The 6,000-nt window shown below is 43.8% G+C and overlaps 1 protein-coding gene across 1 annotated transcript in view; it reads right to left on the reverse strand.

Annotated features, from left to right (window-relative positions):
• Positions 1 to 5,710, reverse strand: part of LOC145337961 (NACHT, LRR and PYD domains-containing protein 3-like) — an 88,949-nt gene extending 83,239 nt beyond the window's left edge. Inside the window, exon 1 of the mRNA XM_080182740.1 lies at positions 5,637 to 5,710. The gene's annotated coding sequence lies outside the window, so the exon portion shown is untranslated. The remainder of the gene's footprint in view (positions 1 to 5,636) is intronic.
• Positions 5,711 to 6,000: the final 290 nt, after the last annotated feature.

The following is a 6,000-nucleotide window of genomic DNA, read 5'->3' on the forward strand; positions in this document are numbered from 1 at the left end:
AGCCCTTACTCAGACAGGGATCAAACTTCAGATGTACACCAGAAAGCCCAGACCATTGTTTCCAGTGTTAGAAATGGGAATTGCATACAAAGGGAGAACACGTCCTTGTGGTAAAAGGAAAGGAGCCTTATCCATAGGGTATGGCTGCTCAGTGAAGTTCTGTAGAACTGGGATGAAATAAAGCACACAAAGGTGACAGAGGATTCCAGTCAGAAATATTCAGATGAACTGGGTACATTGCGTGGCACCATAGTGAAGTTGTTTGTTGATCCACAGATTATCCTCCTCACTTTTTCAAGTACTGGACAGTGTCCTTCACCATGAAAGGTAAAGTGGAGGAGGAGGAGTTTGATTCTTTGCAGCCACTCAATGAGTCCATTCAGTTGGGGAGCATCAAATATCCCTGTTATTAAAAATGATGACACTGTGTGTATGTGATTACCTGGAGTTTCTGTTTTCAAACCATGCTGGGAACAATGGATAATCTGTGACAAGGTTTTCCTCCTGGAGGAGTTCATTTTTATGGCATCTAATTACAGGGAAAACTGAGGAGGAACACCTCAGCAACCCTGAATCAAGTGTTAGAGTCTTCAGAAACAGCATTGCATCAGAACTGTACCAAATGCATTTTCTAGGCGCAAAGTGTGGGATATCTCGGTCACAAAACCATAGCGCAGGGTTCATCACTTGTGAAGGAAAAAGCTCCAGATTCCAATAATGTGTCCGGGCTCAAGTAATTTTTGGGTTAAGTTAACTATTTTCCAAGGAAAATAACCACAACCTATCTAATCTCTCCTCATAGCAACAGTATTCTAGCCCTGGCACCATTCTTGTAAACCTCCTCTACATTCATTCCAGAACAATTCCATTTTTACTGTAATATGGGGACAAGAACATTTCAGCTGTGGCCTCATCAGTATTTTGTCCAATTCCAACATTACATCCCTAGTTTTGTATTCTATACCTCTGGCAGTGAAGGAGAACATTCCCTATGCCTTCATTACAACCTTATCTACTTGAACTGCTGCATTTAGGCACCAGTGTACTTGTACACCATGATCATTCACCTTATCTATTCCTCTTAATATATTTCCATTTATCGTGTAATCTCTATAACTGCTTTACCTCCCTAATGGCATGACTTCACACTCTTCTGTGTTAAAATGCATCTGCCTCTTCACCACCTACTCCACCAACCCATTTATATTATTTCAAAATTATAGCTACCCTCTACACTGTTCACTACTGGGCCAATGTTTTCCTATCTGCAAATTTTCGACTCCCCTACCCAAAGGCAGATGAGTCTAAAACTGGAAGTTTAAGGTGAGAGGGGAGAGATACAAAAGTGTCCAGAGGGGCATCTTTTTTCATACAGAGGGTGGTGAGTGTCTGGAACAAGCTGCCAGAGGTAGCAGTAGAGGCGGGTACAATTTTATTTTTTAGAAAAACATTTAGATAGTTACATGGGTAGGATGGGTATAGAGGGATAAGGGCCAAATGCGGGCAATTGGGATTAGCTTAGGGATTTAAAAAAATAAGGGCAGCATGGACAAGTTGGGCCGAAGGGCCTGTTTCCATGCTGTAAATCTCTATGGCTATGACTCTGTAATTTCCAAATCATGCTGCCCCATTCATTTCCACAATGTTAATCTGTAACACAAAGTGTAAGGAGCTGCAAAAGCGAGCACTGTGGAACATTTTATCCAGTTTGCCACATTACACTCTACCCCGTGGGTTTTTACACTTTTCACCAATCTGCCATATGGGACCTTGTCAAAGACCTGGCTAAGTTCCATGTACACAACATACACAGCACTACCTCCAGCATCCTTTCTCATCACATCCTCAAAGAATCCAATCAAATTTGTGAAGCAAGATCTTCCTTTAACAAATACACATTGACCATTCCTGATAAATCTCTGCCTTTCTACTTGACAATTAATCCACTCACTCAGGATTATTTCCATTAATTTGCCCACCACCAATTTAAGGCTAACTGGCCTATAATTGTTTGGCATTTCCCTTGACATCTTTTTTTAAAACAATTGAACTAAGTTTGCCTTTCTGCAGCCCTCAGTTAGCTCCTCTATATCTAGTGATGGTTGGAAAATCATTATCAGAATAGTCAGTGGGGTGTTGGCTTGGCTGTGGAAGATGGGCTGGAATTCTGTGCTATGTTGGGTGGTTCTCGATGGGTGCACTGAGCTGAAAGTGAGGCAGTGTTGTATCCATCAGCTGGTGGGGGGACAGTTATGTTGCCCTATTCAAGATGGAGGGGCTAATCTTGTGGTGAAGAGAAATGGCTTTGTCCCATGGATCTCTGGGAGGTTTGTAGGCAGGTTACGTAGTGGGAGTGGAGTTAGGGTGTAGCGTGGGACCTATGGGCAATGTTAGGCCTTTGGGTGGTCAAGGAAGTTGCCAGAGGGACGGATGACCAAGGGGATGGTCAGTGAAAGGCTTGGACAGGACATGTTCAGTGTGGTGTTGGCAGACGGTGAATGAAGTTCCTCTGGGGTGTCATATTTTCAATGACGTTGTTACTTGGTGGAGATCGGTCAGATTGTCAGCCGGGTCAGTCATTAGAATGGTCAAGTCTTTGAATGGTGCTCAGTGGGGAGGGTGGGCTGCAGGGGGATGTTCAGATGGTCTGGATGATCAGTGGGTATAGGGGTCAGTAGTGAATGGTGCTCAGTGGGGAGGGTGGGCTGCAGGGGGATGTTCAGATGGTCTGGATGATCAGTGGGTATAGGGGTCAGTAGTGAATGGTGCTCAGTGGGGAGGGTGGGCTGCAGGGGGATGTTCAGATGGTCTGGATGATCAGTGGGTATAGGGGTCAGTAGTGAATGGTGCTCAGTGGGGAGGGTGGGCTGCAGGGGGATGTTCAGATGGTCTGGATGATCAGTGGGTATAGGGGTCAGTAGTGAATGGTGCTCAGTGGGGAGGGTGGGCTGCAGGGGGATGTTCAGATGGTCTGGATGATCAGTGGGTATAGGGGTCAGTAGTGAATGGTGCTCAATGGCATTTAGTCAGCGACGAGTTGACTGGGGGGTAATTAAATTTGTAGTCCTGAGGAAGGGAGGTGGGGTTTCCCCAAGGGGCTCATAATAACTCACATGGCAGTGTCTGGTAGGCAGGCATGGTCTGGTGGGTTCACACGGAAGACACTGTCAGAAGTGCTCTGTAGATCAGGTGGTTTTCCGTGGGATCCAGTGGAATGTGGAGGTGGTGAAGTCGGGACACGGGGAGGGGAACAGGCGTTCTGTGGATTTGGCCAGAGGGGATCGAGGGGACGGTCAGGATGTTAGGAAGTTAGATGTGGAATAACATGGAGTGTCATGGCAGTCTATTGTTCTTATTGGATTATTAGCCACTGGTGGGTGGTCTGTGGATCTATCGATCTATCGATCACCGTGTTATCGATAGATGCATCAGTAATCTAGTGAGATCTAAGTTTGAAGTGGATTTATCTTTTTCTAAATTTGTCTAAGTGATGACTATTGTCAGTCAGTCTGAACAATCAGAAGTTTGTAATTTACATCACAATATCTGGTGGTTCCATTACAGGACGATGGCTCAATAAAAGATTGAATAAAAGGTTTTAGAAAGAATTATTAGGGATAGGATTTATAGTTATTTGGAGAGTAATGAATTGATTAGAGATAGTTAGCATGGTTTTGTAGCGGGTAGGTCGTGCCTTACTAACCTTATTGAGTTTTTTGAGAAAGTGACCAAAGAGGTGGATAGAGGTAAGGCAGTAGACGTGGTATATATGGATTTTAGTAAGGCGTTTGATAAGGTTCACCATGGTAGGCTTCTGCAGAAAATGCAGATGTATGGGATTGGTGGTAATTTAGGTACTTGGATCAGGAATTGGTTAGCAGATAGGAGACAGAGGGTGGTGGTTGATGGTAATTATTCATCATGGAGTTCGGTTACGAGTGGTGTGCCTCAGGGATCTGTTTTGGGGCCACTGCTGTTTGTAATCTTTATTAATGATCTGGATGAGGGTATAGTTGGGTGGATTAGTAAGTTTGCTGATGACACCAAAGTCGGAGGTGTGGTAGATTGTGAGGAAGGGTGTCGAAGTTTGCAGGGTGACTTGGACAGGTTGCAGAGCTGGGCCGCGAGGTGGCGGATGGAGTTTAATGCGGAGAAGTGTGAGGTAATCCATTTCGGTAGGAATAACAGATGTGTTGAGTATAGGGCTAACGGGAGGACTTTGAATAGAGTGGAGGAGCAGAGGGATCTAGGTGTATGTGTACATAGATCCCTGAAAGTTGGGAATCAAGTAGATAAGGTTGTTAAGAAGGCGTACGGTGTCTTGGCGTTTATTGGTAGGGGGATTGAATTTAGGAGTCGCAGCGTCATGTTGCAACTGTACACAACTCTGGTGCGGCCGCACTTGGAGTACTGTGTGCAGTTCTGGTCCCCACATTACAGGAAGGATGTGGAGGCTTTGGAGAGGGTGCAGAGGAGGTTTACCAGGATGTTGACTGGTATGCAGGGGAGGTCCTATGAGGAGAGACTGAGGGATTTGGGGTTGTTTTCACTGGAAAGAAGGCGGCTAAGAGGGGATCTTATAGAAACATATAAAATGATTAGAGGTTTAGATAGGGTGGATGGTGATAGCCTGTTTCCTCGGATGGAGAAAGCTAGCACGAGGGGGCATGGCTTTAAATTAAGGGGGGATAGTTATAGGACGGATGTCAGGGGCAGGTTCTTTACCCAGAGGGTGGTGAGGGACTGGAATGCCCTGCCTGCTGCAGTTGTAAATGCGCCTAGTTTGGGGGCGTTTAAGAGATTGGTGGATAGGTTTATGGACGAAAAGGGATTGGTTTAGATTAGTGGGTCAATGGTTTTTTTTAAAAATAAGACTGGTCGGCGCAACATTGTGGGCCGAAGGGCCTGTTCCGCGCTGTAATGTTCTATGTTCTATGAACTTCTCGGTTAATTGTCACACAAGATTTACCGGGGATTTCTGGGGTGTGGCGTGGGTGTCCCCAGCATCTTTTTTGGGTATGCCCAATTAGGATGTCTCAGAGTGCGAAATCTATGAGCCCGAATTGAATGAAGATAACCTAAACTATTAGTTCAGCCTTACGCAGGAATATTGAGTTGAACATTGGACACATACTTAAAAAAGAACATAACCTGTTCAGAGAGGTGAAGAAAATGTTGATTAAAATGGTGCCAGAAATGACGATCTTCAGTTACATTGGTATCATTACATTCAGTTATATTGATAACAGTCAGTTACATTAGTAATATTAATTTACATTAGCAACATGGAGAACAGAATTAAGAGGTTTTTTCGATAGATGTTTAAAGTTCTGAGCGGTTTCGACAAAGTGCAGAGAAACTGTAACTGTTGTTTGAACAAATGAAAATCTTTGTTTCAATTTCTCCAATCTCTTCCAAAGAAAACCAATCGATTTGAAGGAAACAGGGTGATAAGGGAGGCAGGATATTTGGGTTAGAAGGATTGATCTTGCACTGTCCGGCACAGACTCGCTGACATTCCTCAGTGCTGTTAACTATTCAATAAATCTACTGGACCACTCTGTAAAATGCAACAAAGGCTCATGTTTCCTTTCTTAAATCACTGGAATAGTTGTTAGTATATTCTCGGTTCTTACCTTGTGCTGTGGTTCTTGATTCTGGTTCCAGAGAGTCCTGATAAATTAGTGTAGAGCTTACAGCAGATTATCGAACACACCCTGGGTAAAGATTAACTACACATCAGGGTCATAAACAAGACCTTCACCCTGATCAGCACAAACCATTAACACATTGTACTTTTATTTAGAGCTGCATCCGGATTAAATGACATATCATTTTAATTGAATTATTCTGATTATTCATTGATCAATTTTGACAAGGATGTTCATTTTGTTGCCTGTTGACAGTGATTACATTTCCCCCTGTTCTTTTAGAAACACGGAGAAACAGTCTCCATTTACTGGCTGTGATGTTTTTTTTTCTCTTTGTATTACGTATTGT

This window comes from Carcharhinus amblyrhynchos, unplaced genomic scaffold, assembly GCF_965287045.1.
Source record: "Carcharhinus amblyrhynchos unplaced genomic scaffold, sCarAmb.v2.hapA scaffold_86, whole genome shotgun sequence".
Taxonomy (NCBI): domain Eukaryota; kingdom Metazoa; phylum Chordata; class Chondrichthyes; order Carcharhiniformes; family Carcharhinidae; genus Carcharhinus; species Carcharhinus amblyrhynchos.